The sequence below is a fragment of the Acomys russatus genome, chromosome 2 (genome assembly GCF_903995435.1).
Source record: "Acomys russatus chromosome 2, mAcoRus1.1, whole genome shotgun sequence".
Classification (NCBI taxonomy): domain Eukaryota; kingdom Metazoa; phylum Chordata; class Mammalia; order Rodentia; family Muridae; genus Acomys; species Acomys russatus.
The window spans coordinates 79646678-79665231 of record NC_067138.1 but is presented as its reverse complement, the minus strand read 5'-3'; the positions used below and the strand labels follow the sequence as shown (position 1 = coordinate 79665231).

The 18554-nt window shown below is 40.7% G+C and overlaps 1 pseudogene; it reads left to right on the top strand.

Moving 5' to 3' along the window:
- The first annotated feature begins 15842 nt into the window (after positions 1-15842).
- Positions 15843-15925, top strand: LOC127207989 (uncharacterized; annotated as a pseudogene).
- Positions 15926-18554: the final 2629 nt, after the last annotated feature.

The following is an 18554-nucleotide window of genomic DNA, read 5'->3' as shown; positions in this document are numbered from 1 at the left end:
CTTTCAATTTTAATGCCTTTCATTTGTAATTTTAGCTTTTGTCTCTGATAGTTTTTAGCGTTTGGCAAAATACTATTATACAATTAAATTACACAATTAAAACATCTCATTTTCTAGTCTCTCCTGAAATTTTTGTTTTATCTACTGAAGCTCTTCTGCCCTTAATTATATCCAGAGCAGTGTTGATTTTAACAACAGGTATTACAACTTTTAATTTCTCTGTGAATGAGTTTCTCCTATGCTACAGGTCACAATTGAGTCAGATTTGACATTGGAGCCTGTGGGCAGCCCACGAGAGCATTTCCTTATGGAAGAGTGGTACCTTTCCTACTCTTTGTTGGTGTTCACTCATTACTCCAGTGTCAGCCTTGGCCACACCTTTTTCATACTCCAAAAGGCTGGTGCCTTCTTTTTGCATTATAACCAGAGAAAAAAAACATTATTTCTAGGAATTTGTTGCCTACAATCCCTTTTCAGATCACCTCAATTACCACAATTAAAACATTTGACTTTTTAATTTTTTTGTAAAACTTTTAGAAATTACTTCTATCAGAGTATCATCATAAATGTGAGATTCAATATCAGCTGAATCTCTAATCCATTCCTCAACTGGTAATGATCTTGCCTTTAAACGCCTGATCACCCATTTGCATTCTGAAATAGCATTTTCAAAAGCCAAATATTAATTAATATTAGCATTTGTCTTTCTTCTGAATTGGACAGTATTTACAGCTGAAGTCAATCTTTGCAAAAAAAAATCAGTGAAGGCTTCTTTTGGGCCCTATATAATTTTAGTAAATATCTCAGACAACTTTCCTAAGTCTTCAACCTTGTCTCAAGTATTTAAAGGTGCTAAATGGCATAGCTCCAAGGTGTGATAATCAAATTCAAGGTGGCCTTTAAGCTCATCATATTGACCTTCATGTAGCAACTGGTCCTGGGAAATATTAATACCTCTAGTCTTATTTTTGTTGTTCTAAGGTCATAGCTTCATCTATCGACCATGTTCACCATGGTAACTGAGAACCAGCTTCAAATATTGCTGTTGCTAAACCTTTCCAGTCTTGGGGAATAATTCTCTACTGAGTTGTCCTTGAATTTAATATCTGCTTCACATAGGGTGAACACATATCATATTAAATGATCACTTCCTTAAATCTCCTCAAATCTTATATGTCTATAGGATTCCATTTAATTTCTTCATAACCTTGGGTGGTTCCTATTATCTCCTGTTATGTCTTGTATAGTAACTGGGTAAACTAAAGTTTGTTTTCTAACAACCACGGGTAGCCCCTTTTCTGTTTTATCATATGGTTCTTGTCTAAATTTCTCTGTGTCTGAGTATTTTTCTAATTTTTACTTATAAATCTCTCTGATTTTTATAAGGCTTATATCTTATGAATCCACGTTTCATATTTTTCATTCTCCTGTATCTGTAAAGCATTTTGCTTTGAGAGGGCAGAGAAAACCACTATGGCTATTAGGGATAAATAGGAATTACCAGAGTGATAGTATTTATAATCACTATTATGTCAATCTCAATTAAATCAATCATCTTTTCATTTTCTGCTTCTATTTTCAAGGCATCTAAAGTAGCACTACAGAGAGTAACAATACCTTGTATTATGGCATTCCCATCCTTACCTCCCTCTTTGAGGATTTCCTAGGTGACTTACCAAATATGATAGCTTTTCAGTCTGTCTGAAGCTGGTGTGATTTCTCTGTCCATCTGGTTGTGTCATGCATTGGAGTGCCAAATGCTGTTTTAACAAAATCTCAATTGTTCAATTTTACCAATAAACACTCAGAAGCCAGATGCTGGGATGAAAGCCTGATAGCTCAGAGAGGCAGAGAAAACACCCAGCTGACCACCCTCCACAGCTGATCTCCCAACACTAATCTTTCTTCCCTGTGCCATATCAAAAGATCCTCAAACTAAATGTCCCTTTCTTCTACTTCCAGTGTGCTTCTCTCTATCCATCTTCTTCACTCTCTCTTACCCTCTGTGGTTTTTTACAACGTTCACTCCCTTGCAACTGGTTGTTTTCTCCAACTCTTGATCTATGTTTGATTGTATTTAATTCAAGCAGGAAACTCTTGGATTAAAGGTGTGTGCTAGGGCTGAGCAACATACAGTATAGAAATGTCCCCACAGTCTCTGGCATTTGAACATTTGATCTCTGTTTGATGGTACTGTTCTGACAGGTGTAAGTAGTAAAGCATTAAGGGAGGTTTGGAGGATTTTTGAGATTAATATCCTCCAGCCATTTCCAGTTTTTACTCTCTGCTTCATGCTTATGGTTGTGCTCTCAGCTCTCTGTTTCTGCTGTCATGCTTGCCACCTGCTACCATGCTTCTCTGACATGATAGACTCTAATCCCTCTGAAACAGAAAGCCTAAGTAAACATATTTTTATAAATTGCTTTGATCATGCTATTTTATCACATGGACAGAAAAGTCACTAATGCACATCATGTGTCTTCGGTAATACAAATACCTGCAGTTATCTTTGAGTCCAATTCTTGTACCATCTACACATATGAAGCCAAGAACTAAACATTGTTTTATCTCTGCACCCCAGACTTTCTGAATGGCAGCAGACACTTGTTAATGCCTGTTGAGTGAGTTAAGGAATGGACACATATAGAATAGTGCTTGGCTCAAGGATTATGCACCAGTAAGAACCCCATTCTAATCACAAAAACACATTCTGATTATCTGTAAAAGAGTTGAGATGATATGAACAGTTTAAAGTGTCACTCAGGACATTTTGGAAGCATCTGAGTCTCCACTATCCAAGGGCCATATAGCCACCACATAGGGAGGAAACTTGGGAGAACTGGCAGAGAAGGTGGACCTCATGCCTTTCTCTGCAGCCTGTACAAAGAGGAAACTAGTGGTCCTGTGACTTGGCTCCAGTTTCAGTTAAGATATATTTTTCTATCCTTCAGTGTAATTTCATTTATTCTTTACCACCAAACATTTAAATTTTTTAAATAAAATTTAAAGGAAAATAAATGCTACTGAGGAAAAGGCCCCTTCTCCACACTCCCATTCCAATGCCTGCCAAGCCAATTAATACCTCCCAAATGAATGCTATCTCCCTACTATGTTAATGTTATGTTAATAAATGCAATTAAGATAACATTTGGGAGGTGTTAATTGGCTTGGCAGATGTACATGAACAAAAAGCATTCCTTATTTGTGGAGACAGAAACTGACACAAAGTTGGATTAAAAGGAAACTTAAAATGCCTTCAGAGTCTCTCTCTCTCTCTCTCTCTCTCTCTCTCTCTCTCTCTCTCTCTCTGTCTGTCTCTCTTTCTCTGTCTCTCTCTCTCTCTCTCTCTCTCTCTCTCTCACGCAGACATTTTTTAGTTACAGTATATGTGAAACATTTTAAATCCTGATTTAGATGAGATTGCAAAGATCAAGAGATTGTCAAATGTTTCAAAAACAGTGAGATTATCTCTTTCATGGGAATTAACTACATTTACTCTTTAAAATGCTATGTGCCACATATGCTATATACACATACTGCCTCTGTTTAAATGTATCTATAGCATCTATGCAAATAAGCTATTATGCTAGGAAACAGATTGTTCCAGAAGCCTAACTTCTAGACTATTCTTAATGTACTTGGGTTGGGGGGGGCATTATTTGTTGGGAGGCAGGGGGTTTTGTGTGTGTGTGTGTGTATGTGTGTGTGTGTGTGTATGTTTTAATATATCTGATGGTATGAAAGGTTTTTTTCTATTCTAACTTAACAGAAGATTGTGGCCTTTACACTTTAGAAATTAGATACACACTTACAACATGATATGTTACTTTACAAAACAAAACCGAGGTTAAATCAGAATCAACTTGGAATAAAGAGATTTTACGTTGTCTTGGTCTTTACCAGAACATTACATGGCCTTTTCCGATACCAGAACATGCCTGAGATAAAATGTGCTCTAAGATCTGTAAGTTCAGTTCTTGTAAAAGTTGTGTACTGACTTTAGGTAGTAAAACATCAAGCTGGACTACTCACCCCAAAAGTCAAGTGGGGAAATTAGGTTAAAAGTAGGAAAGAAGTTTCTTATGTGCTGTACTGGAATGATGTGAGAAATAGAAAGGAGGCCTTAGTCTTTTCCTCTGGGGTACCAACAAAGCACTGTGTAGGAGGAACCTGAACATGGGGTAAGAGTTATGCATAAAATACAGCTATACTCTTTAAATTTGATCTGGTTGATCTCTATCTCCAAGTATGGTTCAACAAGGACCTTCTGGCCTCTCGCTTGAGGGAAATGGTGATCATGGAAGTGGGCATCTCAGCTCCAATGGTGATGACTACTCTTACAGAAGAGGCACTCCTGTAGTGAGATGATTTGCCTGCAAGTGCACTGATCATGAAATCAGAAAATACATTATTTATACTTATCATGCTAGTATCTACCAGCCTTAGGTATATACCCTTAAATGAGTCACATGTCTGTATGCAGTTTAAAGAAGTGTAAGAAAATAGAGGGAAAAAAAGCATAGAGGTCATTTTTATCTTGCTTTGAGCAGCCCCAAAACCGTAGAGTTTCTCAACAAAGTACCCCTACATCCCTGCTATACACATACTTGCCAAGCTTTCTTCCAGGGAAGAAAAATTAGGAGTGTCTACCTCAACCAAATGAGAAGAATTAGCCTGAGGCATTATGTTAGATGATTTTTCCACCATTGTTTCAACCATGGTGGGCAGTCTTTGAAGGTACTTTGAAGGTACTATGGATAAAATGTTCCTTGTATGTGCACACCAAAGGCACATGGTTTGATATGTAATGTCAATTATGAGATGTAAATAGGTCAGAAATGGAATCTAACAATGATATTGGTGGGGGTGGTGGAGGCTGAAAACTGATTGGGAATTAAAAAGTCCATGAAAGTGCAGCTGCATAAGTAAAAACTGACTCTATAAAAAGAGAAGAAGGTAAGAGGAAATACAAAGATTTCTGCCTCCTGCTTTGAGAAATCATAAGCCAATTTGACCCTTTGCTAGATATATGCCCTTGAACCTAAATAATGAGAGTTAATGATTATCCTCTCTTGTTTATAATTTACTCAGCTTTGGGCATTTTGGTACAGTAATGAAAAACTAATACACCATCTGGGAAGTGCATTAACTTTTTAAAAAGGAGTTTCCAGAGAATTGGAAAAAAGAAGGACAGGAAGAGGTGAATTAGACCATATTTCATTCTATATTCATTTCAAAATTGAGCATACCTTCATAAGGGATAAAATTAAATCTCAAAGTAAAGCATATTATGATTACCTAGAGAAAAAATTACAGAAATTAGCTAGTACATAGTCAGCAGTTTGTTTCAAGTGAGATGCTTGGCTCCGGTATCCCCTACTTAATCAGAGAGGGTTTATGAGGTCTTCAGAAACACATGTGCTTTCTATGCCAACTGCACAACTCTGCCCCTTTCCAAATGTAGAACACTGAGCCTTTCCACTGTGGGTGTTAGTAATTTTGTAAGTGATACAGGGATATTGCTTTCCACCGGCAATCAACAGTTAAGCGAAATAGTTACAGAATACCCTTCTAACCTGAATGCATGTGTATGCAAATGTCCCTGCCATTTTTACAGTAACAGAACTGTGTAATTCAAATTCTTTAGGTTTTCTAACCCTGGTTCCTCTCTCCACAGAGCATAGGTCAAGGAGGTAGTCGCCAAACATCCAGTATTTAGAATGAGTTCCACTTCAGCTTAAGGTTCTTTTGTTCTCTGAAGTGGCCATGCTATCTTCACCCAGATTCTACAGAGAGCTTATTGTGGACTGTTCTATGCTCCTGAGAGATGTGTTGTTCATGCTGGGCACCTTTCTCTAAACATTTTAATGCCTCTCCAGCAGGGAATCATTCACAAGGCCTCATCCTCAAAGCAGTGATGTAAGTTACACTCAGAATGTTTACTTGGTGAAATTAAAGCAGCCTGATTTTGCAGCAGGGACAAATGATTTTGTCTCTATATCTGCAAGACTGAACCCTATCTCTCCAAAATGCATAGCATGAAGCCCTAACCCCTAGTACCCAAGAATATGACTTCTTTGGAAATCAGGCCTAGAAAGGTGATTAAATAAGGAGACAAGACCTTTAGTCTGATGCCACAGGCCAGGCTGGCAAACCATGCCCCAAACCACTACCAGCCCAGTGCGACCTGGCCTGGGCAGGCAGAGCAATTCAAAGGTCACTTACACCCCAGTGCCATGGTGCCTAAGCAGGCAGAGCACATACAAGACATGCTCATGGCAAGGTTAAGCACTCCTAAGATGACCTCAGACACTCAGAGGCCCCAGGTGACACCAAAAGAGAGAGAGAGAGAGAGAGAGAGAGAGAGAGAGAGAGAGAGAGAGAGAAGGTAATATTGGAAAGATGGAAAACAAAGAAAAGCAGAAGGATGTGTACACAAAGAATAAAAGTGAAACTAGAGACTCAGGAGTAGTGAGGAACAGCCTGATGTGAGTAGCCAGTGCTGCCACCTATAGCCATGAGGAAGTCCTGGCCTGTACTGCCAGGAGGACCATGCCTGGCTTCATGACCCTGAAGCAACAGGGATATGTTACCATGAAAGGCTATGCAGATATCCCAGGTCTGGGCTGATGTCTGAGGGCTGTAGAGCTGGCTGCATCCCACACCTGGACATCATGGAAGAGTTGGCCCTGGCCCTTGCCAGCTGTGGCACTCAGAGAGCAGGTCCTACACCTCACCCAAAAAGCACAGTAGAGCTGGCCCTGGTTGCAAGGCTTGTGAGCTAGCCCAAGGACATGAGTGCCAGACAGATGGCCCTGCCACTCATCTACCGTGTAGAGGCATGGACAAGAAAAAGATGTCCTCCACTATGTCTCCTGCCCTAGTCACCTGCAGGTGGAAGAGCTGGCCCAGGGATCATGAGAGAGAGAGAGAGAGAGAGAGAGAGAGAGAGAGAGAGAGAGAGAGAGAGAGAGAGAGAGAAGAGAGAGAGAGAGAGAGAGAGAGAGAGAGAGAGAGAGAGAGAGAGAGAGAGAGTTATCCCTGCCCTTCCCTGGCAGCAGCACTTGGGAGAAAGAGCATTTCATCTCCCCTGGGCAGCGCAGTAGAGATGACCCTGGTAGTTGAGGCATGGCTGAGCTGGTCCCAAGGGCATGAGCATGGGACAGCTAATCTAGCCACTCAGCTGCCTCAGCATCCAAGAGATCAGGCCCTTACCTCACCTGGACAGCACAATAGAGCTGGGCCTGCTGGCATGGGGATGAGTGAGCTGGCACCAAGAGCATGAGAATGAGAGAGCTGGCTCTGCCTCTTGATGACCATGGCACTAGATGAGCTAGCCAGGGTAATACTGGAGAGCTCATCATAGTGGTGTCAGTGCAGGAGAGCTGATAAGTTGGCCAGCTTATATACCACACAAGCTCAGATCTAGGGCTTTGAGTTGGCCCAGTTCAACAGCTACCCCCTCTATGAATTGCTGAAGTGTGTGAAGGGGATGGTATTATGGATCCAAAACTGCATGAGTTTCATGACACACCTCAGCAACAGGATATCAGTGAGTAGTTCTGGTGGGGCTCCAATATTGATAGTGTAGCAGAAACCAGAGGTCTCCAACCAGACCAATATGCATTGCTATGAACATCTGCAAGTAAAGAAGTGTGGACAAAGGGGCATACTATAGGACACACTAATCCTTCCACAATCAGTTTTTTTTTTCTTTTGTGTGGTAGGTTCAAAGGGTGAAAGGCAAGTGTTAAGGTAGAGGGAGATGACTGGTATTGGGGTACATGATGTGAAATTCACAAAGAATCAATAAAAAAATAAATTTTTTACAACAGACCTGACAGGATGCATACTGGACATTGACATCCTGTTTGGAGATAGTGGTTGAAAAGAACGAAGGGGGAAGTTAGAAATGTACAGGGAAGATAGAACAAAAAGTAGATTAGTGAATCTACTCCTCAACTTAATGCCTCAATTATCATTCACAAGATATTTTTAATTTACTGATAGAGACTTTTGTATCCAGATACAAATAAGTTCTAGATACAGTGGTATAGAATTGAAATGTGAGATTATTCTTCCATATATATATATATATATATATTACAAAGTTTACTTCCAATGCTTTGAAAGTGCTATAGCTAGCTGTTTAAGAGATATAAGTTATACAAATTAAATGTTAGTAGATTAAATCATGGTCATGACAATTGTTAGCCTACTTTTATCACAAGAATATACATCTTAGGTACAGCAGATAGATATGGCTCTATAGATAGACAAGGTCTTCAAAAACCCCAGAGACATGCAGAATATGGCATTTTAAAATGTTTCTATTACTTTAAAGATTCATTAACAATGAGAGAGGTTAACTCCTGGCAACACTTAGCCTACCTCAAAGAAGGTGATGAGAATCAAGGAACCTCTTTATGGAGATGACTTCAATTGTGGCAAACTAGCCACTGGGCAAAAGGTCCTCATTTCTACCACAGACAGAATTCTGCCTTTAAAAAGGGGCAAGCTTGGATATAGGCAGAGTCAGCAGCCAAACTCTGCCAAGACAGGGTAAGCAAGTCCTCAAAAATTCTTCCCTCACAAATATGTCTGTCAGACATATTGGGTCAGAAGGCTGAAGAAGATGCTCCAACATTAGAGAGTTGTGGGTGACTATTCAGGTAGAAAACTTTGTCTGTCATCTTTTCATTTGGAAAGCTACTAACCTACACTCCCAGCATACTCAGATAATCAAGTTTACTCCTTCTCAAGTCTCTGAGGGAGTTGAAAGCCAGGTAGCTTAGTTTTACAATGAAGCTTAATTATTTAGGGCTTAAGATGTTTCTAGGTCTAGATAGGTGGTCTAAATTGATAATAACAATATGTGATGAAAATTTATTTATATTCAGAGATTTAGATGCAGCAAGAGAGGAAAGATGTCTTCTTCAAGGCTGTCAAATACAAATAACCAAAACACTAAGAATGTAACATTTATATAATTCCTGATTGTGTCATGGTTCTTCTTGCTATAGGTAATCTGTTGTATATATGTGTAATAATATAAATATACATGTATAAAAATAAAATAATTGAAAAATAAAAATAAATAAATAATTTTTTAAAAATCAGGAGGAAACTGGGCCTGGCCTTAATCCAGTGTGACCAGATTCCTAGAAGACATACATCTACAATGTGTGAGCACAGACAAAATGCTAAGTAGGTAAGCTAAGAAGAGAGGCCTCGGGAGAAACCAAACCTGACCTTACCTTGAGTCCCCTAGAACTGTGAGAATATACATTTCTGTTGCTTAAGTTACTTACCAATCGGTGGTTATTTTATTACCCCAGCCTTAGTAGAATAATACAGCCAGTGAGTATTACTGCTATCTTGGTGTTTAAAGACTCTGCTGTTTGAGGTCACAGTCCACCATGACCAGACATCTTTTCTGAAGCTTGGTGCTTGATGTAGGACACGCTGCCTACAGTACGGCCTTTTATTATCTACCTGATCCCATCTTGAGAATGTCTCTAGGCATAGACACCAGTAACCACATCTGAGGTATAACTTTTGACAAAGTTCCCTGCTAAAACTCTCCCCACTGCCGCCAATAGAATGATTACAGGTAGGTACTGTGTTCCCATTCATATGATAGTACTGAACCATCAAATGCAAACAAAACATTATTGGCACTTCAAGTCCCAGAAAATAGTATGCACCTACTCTGGGAACTCTCCCCTTACTCCCCTACAACAATATAGTCTTTGTTCACCCTGAATACAGATGAGCATTCTCACTGAAGTTCATCCTTGAAAGTCATCCCATCCTACTCATTGGCCTTCTGAAACCCTGGTTCCTACCCCCTGTTTATTGCTTCTGCTCCTTTGTCCTGGGGGACCAATGGCCAAGGGTCCCAGGGGATAGGGAGCCCCATAGTTGGGACCCTGAAAATGATGTCCTCTAAGAGTGCTACTTGAATTAAAGAGATTTAAAGAAGCCAGATGTAAAATCTGCCACAAGGACTCACTAAATTGCCACATCTCTTTCTAAAGAGCAGAATGAGGCTCTCTTAATGGCTCCAGAGAGCCACTTGCAAGAAGCAGGCTGAGAACACACCCAGCCTGAGTCTATTCCAGGCTGTCTGCTTTTTGAGGTCAATTCATCTTTTATTTTGCAAAAATTGTTTTGTCTCCTTCTACAGGTGCTCCTGGCCCCACGTCCATTCCTTTTGAAGTGTCAGCTATCTGAACTTCTTTGAGTCCTTACCTCATGTGACTCCCAAATAGTGCCTATAACATTTATATGTGAGTGTCTTTCTTCTAGCTCTATCGACATCCATTTTATTTTCTCAGACTCAGTGATAAGCTCTCATAGAGAAGATAGCAAGTCCCTTCAGGCCAAGCAACTACTGGAAAAGGATTCTGGCCACAAAAAATATGGACACAGGAAGCAAAATGATAGATCCCATGGCTGATACTTGATGTTTGCTCCTTGGCTGAAATGAGGTCTTCAAGCCTTGTATTCAGCTGCACACAAGAACACAGCATAGAAAGGTTGGCTTTGCTGAAGGGGTAGTTCTCTGAGAGACACATGGGGCATTTGCCTCAGTCAGGCATCTTAGCACACACAGGGCCTCCACTTGACTGCCAGTTTACTCTTAGTTACATGCCATTGAAACTGAGTTAAAGAAGCATCCCAGAACACTTATTCAGCTCCCATGAAAATAAACAACAACAACAACAACAAAAAAAAAACTTGAAACAAATTGGTATAAGTATTAGTAGAATTGAGACTATTAGTAAGCCTTTATTTTAGTTTGTGTTGTGTGTGTGGAAGGGGTGCCTTAGTTGGTATCCTATTGCTGTAAAGAGACACCATGACCACAGCAACTTTTATAAAGGAATGTATTTAACTGGGGCTACCTTATGTTCCAGAGGTTTAGTCCATTAGCATCATGCCCGATACATGGTGGCACTCAGGCAGATAAGGTTCTGGAGAGGGAACTGAGAGCTTGGTTATTACTTGAGCTTCTGAAATCTCAAAGGCCACCCTCAGTGACACAGTGTGTCCCACAAGACCACATTTTCTTCAACAAGGAAGTATGTCCTAAGACTTTCAAATAATGCCACTTTCTATGAGCTTAAGGGGGCCATTTTCATTCATACAAGGTATTTGCTTTTCTGTTTGGAAATAATTATTTTTGCTTCATTTCTCATGCTAAAAGCCTCTGGAAAACCAACATTCCAGAAAGTTTCTACATCTCAGCTTTCACACAACCATGCTCTGGAACAAGATTTCAGTATTGCTCTTTCTTTTCTTTCCGTCCATCAGCAATCCAGCTCTATCTGAAAACATCTAACACATGTTCATGTGTACTCTGGATTTGTGGCAACCTGGTATATATTATTATAACTCTCACCAACACAATGATGACAGTCACCTAAGTACTTGTTCTTTCACTTGGCCCTGATTATACCATTTTCAACACAATAAGAAGTGTCATTTGGTTTAGTTTTCAGGGAGAGTGCAGCTATGTAGCACAGGCAGGATTTGAACTCATATTCTCACTGACTCAATCTCCTGGATGCTGTTTTATAGACAAGTTCCATTAGTTCTGGGTTGTTTTGTGTTTATTTTCTTCCCTTGGCCATCCAGTTCAATCCTATCTTAAATATCTTCTTCCCCTACATGCGATGTCTGGGACTAGAATCTTAAGAATGTGAAGTCACTGATATGAGTTTGGTAAGTCCTTCTTGAATGGTGACAGTTCTCCCTGCTGCATTCTCCTGTGGCTTTCCAACATGTATGGGAGCAATGAGAGAGGTAGCCAAGGAAATTGTTCTTCTGCATCTTCTTTTTTTATGGAACTATGGTCCCACTTGTATGACTTAGTTTAACCATAATCCCTTTCATAAGTACTCAAAAATAGTTAAACTGAGGCTTTTGAATTTCAATATATGAATAGTGGGATGCTGGCAATGAGTAATAATTTAACCCATTGGAATTGAAGTCTCTTAGATAGATGATACACAGGCACACAGATAGATGACATCAGTGACAAATGGTGACCTAAATACACTATCTCACCTAATTAAGACTAAAGAATTAGTAATAACCTAATAAATGTCTATAAGAAGTAGAGGAAAGCCAAGTTTTTAAGGCCCTGAGGGAATGAGGGTCATTAACATAGGCATGACTATGTCAAGGACACTAGCCTCAGATACAGAGGAAATGGCAAACTCTTTCCTTCTGATCCGTGTATGAATGTTAATAGTGTGTGTAGAAACTGTCCACCATGGCTCCCCCCCACAAACCAGATATGTATGGTCTGAAAACTGCTCCCTACTAAGATTGTTCCCACTAAGAATAACTAACCTTATATCTCTTTGATCCAGCTGTATACTATAAACTCTGCTGCCTTGTTTGTCTGCACGTTATAATCCCACCTCCAAATGAAATAACTTACCTTCCAGATCAACAGTATATAAAGAATGCTGAGCTTTATCCAGGGTGCTGCACTTTCATTAGTAGAGATCCCAGTTCACCTAACACAGATTTTATTTTTATCCATGTGTCCATCTGTCTGTCTTATCTCCATGCCTTTGCAGCCCTATTCAGTCCATTCCTAGAGCCATGATGGATGTACAAAAATGCCATGGTTAATTTCATTTTTCCTTAAAATTATGAAGAAATTTGTCTTAAAAACTGTATCTGAAAGCCTTTTGATTGGTGGAGCTTGTGCTAATGAAAATGAGAGGTACTGCCCCACACCTAATGGCTGTCACATTTCTATGCTGTACTCAGTTGAATACATTTTCTTCTATTCTATTACTCAGTTTGTTCTTCAGAGGTGAGCCAACGACACAGTAGCACAGTAGCAGCATCTCTTATTTGCAAGCCTTTCCAACCTTGGTCTCATACCACAAACAGTGTGAAAGATGCTGATCAGGAGATTTTCTATTCTCCTATTGTCCTTCATTGTGGTCCAGGCCCTAACTCTTCTTTGCAGCTCCAATCATTTTCAGACCTTTTTAAATTATCTAAAGCCAAACAACAATAAATCAAGATCCTAAAATAATAGTTTCTTTTCGAAGTTGTTGTTGCCAACTTAGAAAGTTTCTAATTTCTTTCTTACTATACATTTTGCAGGTAAGAGTCTTCTTCTGAGAGCTGGAGAGATGGCTCAGCGGTTAAGAGTACCAACTGCTCTTTCAGAGGACATGAGTTCAATTCTCAGCAACTACTTGGTGGCTCACAACCACCTATCATGTGATCTGATGTGCACTGTATACATAATAAATAAATAAATCTTAAAAATAAGAGTCTTCTTCTGGTCTGGGGAGATACCTCAGGTGGCAACCGGACACTGCATAAGAATAAGGACATGAGATTATAGCCCCAGTTGGGTAGGAGTTTCCTCCCATATTCAACCATTTTATCCTTGTAGGGAAGCATTTTTTAATTAATTAATTCAGATCACATCTAATTGTTATGCCCTCACTTGTATATTCCCATTCCTCGCTCCCTCTCTCCTACTTTCACCCTATTCCCCTCTCCTAGGTCTGTGACAGAAGGGGACCTCTTCCCCCACCATATGGTCACAGTCTATTAAGTCTCATCTTGGTATCTTGCTTATCCTTACTCTGAGTGCCACCAGACCTCCCAGCCAAGGGGAAGTGGTCAAATATTGGGCACTAGAGTTCATGTCACAGTCAGTACCTGCTCTCCACACAACTGTGGAGAATGTCCTATCCATTGGCTAGATCTAAATAGAGGTTCAATGTTTACTACATGTATTGTCCTTGGTTGGTACAGTAGTTTGAGCAGACCCCCTTGTGTCCAGATCCACCCATCATGATGTTCTTCCTGTAGGTTTCTAGGACCCTCTGGATCCTTCTATTTCCCCATTCTCCCATACTTCTCTCACCTAGAGTCCCAATAGGAATTCCCTGCATCTATCCCAACCTCCTGGTAAGTGAAGACTTTCATGGGACATCCATTTTGGGCTAGTGTCCAATTATAAGTGAGTATATACCATGTGGGTCTTTCTGGGTCTAGGTTAACTCACTCAGGATTATCATTTCTAGTTCCATCCATTTGTCTGCAAATTTCAGGATTTCTTTGTTTTTAATAGCTGAATAGTATTCCATAGTGTAAATGTACCACAGTTTCTTTATTCATTCTTTGATTGAGTGACACTTAGGTTGTTTCCAGGTTCAGGTTATTATGAATAAGGCTGCTATGAACATGGTTGAGCATATGTTCTTGTTGTGTGGTGGAGCTTCTTCTGGGTATATTCCAAGGAGTGCAATAGCTGGGTCTTGAGGTAGCCCTATTCCCAGTTTTTTAAGAAAACACCAGATTGATTTCCAAGGTGGTTATATAAGTTTACACTCCCACCAGTAATGAAGGAGTGTTACCCTTTCTCCATATCCTTGCCAGCATTTTAAGATAAAAGATAAATAACTCAAAATAGGTTTAACAAGTCCCTGAACTTGAGTAGACTCACTGGGCCCATCTCTCCAAATGGTAAACAATAAAGATGCCTGAGAATCATTCTCAGATGAGCCAATATGCAAAGAGGACTCTGCAACCAGATCAGCTGCCTGGAAGAAACAGAAGCAAGCCAAGCTGTCCTGGAAGATGCTTAGATCAATAGAATCAAATTGAAAAGGAATCTCTCAAAATTATTGAGCTGCCCATGAGCTGTGAAGCGTGCTCCAAGTTGCCAGTTTCCATGAGTTGTCATCCATGCTATGGTAGGCTTTTGGTGATGCAACTTCCTTTAAGTCATTTTTGCTCCTGTAACTTACTCTTCCCCCATATTCCTATAAGTAACCCCAATAAAACTAGTTGGATTAACAAGTTGGACTTTGATGTTATCTATGCTTTTGTGTGTCATGGGCTTCATATCATAGATGAGTAGACATTGCATGTTGTATCTCTCCAGGAAAAGTCTTGTCACAGAACACTGGTACCCACAAAAAAAAAGGCACACATCTATAACTTCACTACTGAGGATAAGAGCTTGTGTAAACACAGTTGTATTCCACAGAGATCACTAGCCAACTAGCTTAGATAGATCAATAAACTCAGTTCACTGGAAGGTCTTGTATCAAGAAAAAAAATGAGAACAGACATCTGAGGTTGACCTTTGGCATATACATATATGCTTCATGCACACACCATGTAAGCACAAACAAATGTATTGTGTGTGTGAAACATTTTCATCGGATAATAAAATAAAAAAAACTTAAAATCAAGGTCTGATCAGTGGTATAATTCAGACATGCTATGGGAAGATCATGAATGGGAAAAGAAAATGTGCATATAAAGTGTGGAATTTTGCTTCTCCATAAAGAATAATGAAATTGTAGCATTTACATAAAAATGATGGAATTATAAATCAGAATTAGAAATAAAAATATTGCATGTGAGCGGGCGTGGCGGCGCACGCCTTTAATCCCAGCACTCGGGAGGCAGAGGCAGGCGGATCGCTGTGAGTTCGAGGCCAGCCTGGTCTACAAAGTGAGTCCAGGATGGCCAAGGCTACACAGAGAAACCCTGTCTCGAAAAACCAAAAAAAAAAAAATATATATATATATATTGCATGTTTCCCTCATATAACGATAAAATTTTGCACGTATGTGTGTGTACAAGGGGGTGGCATTGAAGGGGACAAGACTCTTCTAGATGACAAGAATATGGAGGACGATTATTCAGTGGCAGAATGGGACAAACAATACTGAAGTAGGACCATAGAGTTGGCAGTGAGGAAACTGCCACCTGCCATCCAAAATCATCACTGTATGTTCACCAAAAATAATGAAAACAAAAAACCAGTCAGGGTGCCACATGCACATCAGTAGGGATCAAAGAGAAGAAAGGCTATGACTGTGCTCAGTGTGAACATCTGAATGATTAGTAGCCTAATACTCTCTGAAAAATGCAAGCATGAGACAACCACCAATCTGCTGGTACCAGGGGGCCCAGGACCAGGAGCTAGCCTTAGATCAGTCTAGCTCCATGAAGACCTAGAGGGCCTTCCAAGGTGGGGAGCAAAGTGAAGACTAGAAGAGCCTGAGACTACAACCCTGGGCAGGAGTGATGAGCTCTAAACAGGAGTGGCCTCACATGGGGCTACTCAGGTGGACCTAGGTGAGGAGTGAGCCCAAGACCACCAGACTGATATCATGGGGCCTAACCAGAGAGCTAACCGGAAATGACCACCAGTTTCATACCATGCAGGAGGGGGAGGGTGTTAGTCCATGCCTAAGATGACCCCTGCTTGCTGCCATAATACACAGTTAGGGCATAGTACTCATGAGACCACTAGTGAGATGAACCCAGACATTCAAAGGCACCAGTTGGCACTAAGAGGAGCAAGTAAGTGGTGGATAAATGGAAAAGAAAGAGAAAAAGAAGATATGGGCACAATGGAGAGAAGAGAGTCAAGGGTAGTGAAGAACAGCCTGAGGTGATTAGCCTGTGATGCCACCTAGGATCATGGTGGGGTCCTGTCCTCTGCTGACACTGGGGGCCACATCTGGCTCCATGGCCCTGCAGCAGTAGCAGTCTTTACCACCAAAGGTCAGGCAGATGTCCTTGGTCTGAGCTGCTGCCCAGGGACATGTTGATACCTGAAGTCTATTTAGAACTTGCCCAAACCCTCATCTGGGCATTGTGGAAGAGGTGACCCTGGGGAAGTGAGAGCAGGAGAGCTGACTCTACTTCTAGCCAGCTTCAGTACTCAGGAAAGTGGCCAGCACATTGCACATTGTTGGAGATGGAAATGAGATGACCCTGAGGATATAATTATGGGAGAATGGTCCTGCCCCTCCTCTCTAGTACAGTGGCACAGATGAGGGAGAGATACCCTTTTCCTTCCTTACTCTTAACCACCTGTGGCAGGTGGGAGACATGTCCCTGGGGTCATTAGAGAAGGAGAGATGTCCCTGCCCCTTACCTACCACATCATCATGAAGACCAGGCCTGCTCTCTTACCTTGCCAGAATAGTGGAGCTGGCCCTGGATGTGGCCACTTCTCTTAACTGTGAGCTCCTGGAAAATAAAAAACAAGTTAACTATTTTCTTACTTCAAGAAGGGAGAACCAGGGCAGAGTCACAAACAGATCAAAGCAAAACCAAACTCCAAAAGTGTAATTTACAAAATGTCTAGTTACGTGGGATTCACTCATGATCTTCTGGGCTCCTGAAAGGGTTTCGGTCACTTCTCTGGCTCCATCACTTACAGCATACAAAGCTTGTCCTTTAGGCTCCAGCTGGCTCCACTCCACCCCTGTTCTTGTGATCATCCTATGATACTGGTATCTTCAAAATGCTAAGGTAATCTACTACAACTGGCCTGCACTTTCATCCGTAGACTCCAACTTTTCAAACCTACTTCATTTGGACCTCTATAAATGTTTATACTTCCCTTCCAAGCCACCTACCCTAGATTAGAAAGAAAGGAGATTTATGGAAACAGAAGTAGAGGTTCATCAGTAGCCTCTCCTGTGCTCTCTCCATGGTGCCAGCCCTCAACTTTTGTCCATGGCTTCTTCAATCCTGAGTCTTCAACTGTTTCAGGACAGCTGATCTACATAGTGAGGTCTAAGATAGCCACAACTATACAGAGAAAATTTGTCTTGAAAAACTAAAAAGAAGAAAAAAACAAACAAACAAACAAACAAACAAAGAAAAGAAGGAAAAAACAAAGAGGAATGATGGAGGGAGGGAAGAGGTAGGGATGGAAGGAGGGAAGGATAAAAGGAAGGAAGGAAGGAAGGAAGGAAAGAAAGAAAGAAAGAAAGAAAGAAAGAAAGAAAGAAAGAAAGAAAGACAAAAGGAAAAAGAAATAACAGAAACCACCTGGGCAACTCTTACATATGACCAAGTTTAGCTAAGCAAAAGGCACAACCTTAGCCACTTCTGAAACACAGCTTCTATGTGCTAACTCTGAAGAAACTCTACCCAGAGTATTTCATGTCGATGATTTTTGTCCCATCTTAACCACTACTAATTTCTCACCTCCAGCTAACCAGTACCAATTGTTCAAGAAAACCAAAGGTTTCACATCACAGCTGACTCTTCATCCCCAGGCAACTAGAACACCACAGTCTTAATTCAAAATAGCAAGCAGCCCCAATGCAGTCTTTAAACTTCCCTCTGAACTTTAAAGTCAGGACTCCAGTTATCTGCATTGCTCTCAGCATTATCCTCCAAGCTCCAACAGAAAAGCCCAATGAGCTCTCAACACTCAATGCTTCCCCCCCCCAAAGTTCCAAAGTCCTTCCACAATCCTCCCTAACACAATATGATCAGGTCTGCCAAATAATACCCCACTATTGTGGCATCAATTTTTGTATTGGTTATGGTTTCTCTTGCTGTGATAAAACATCATTTACTGAAAACCACTCTGAGAGGAAAGAGTTATTTTGCTTATATTTCCACATCACTGTTCATCTTCAAAGACAAGAACTCAAACAGGGCTGGAGCCTGGAGGCAGGAGCTGATGTAGCAGTCATGGTCATGAAGGAGCGCTGCTTACTGCCTTGTTTTTCAGG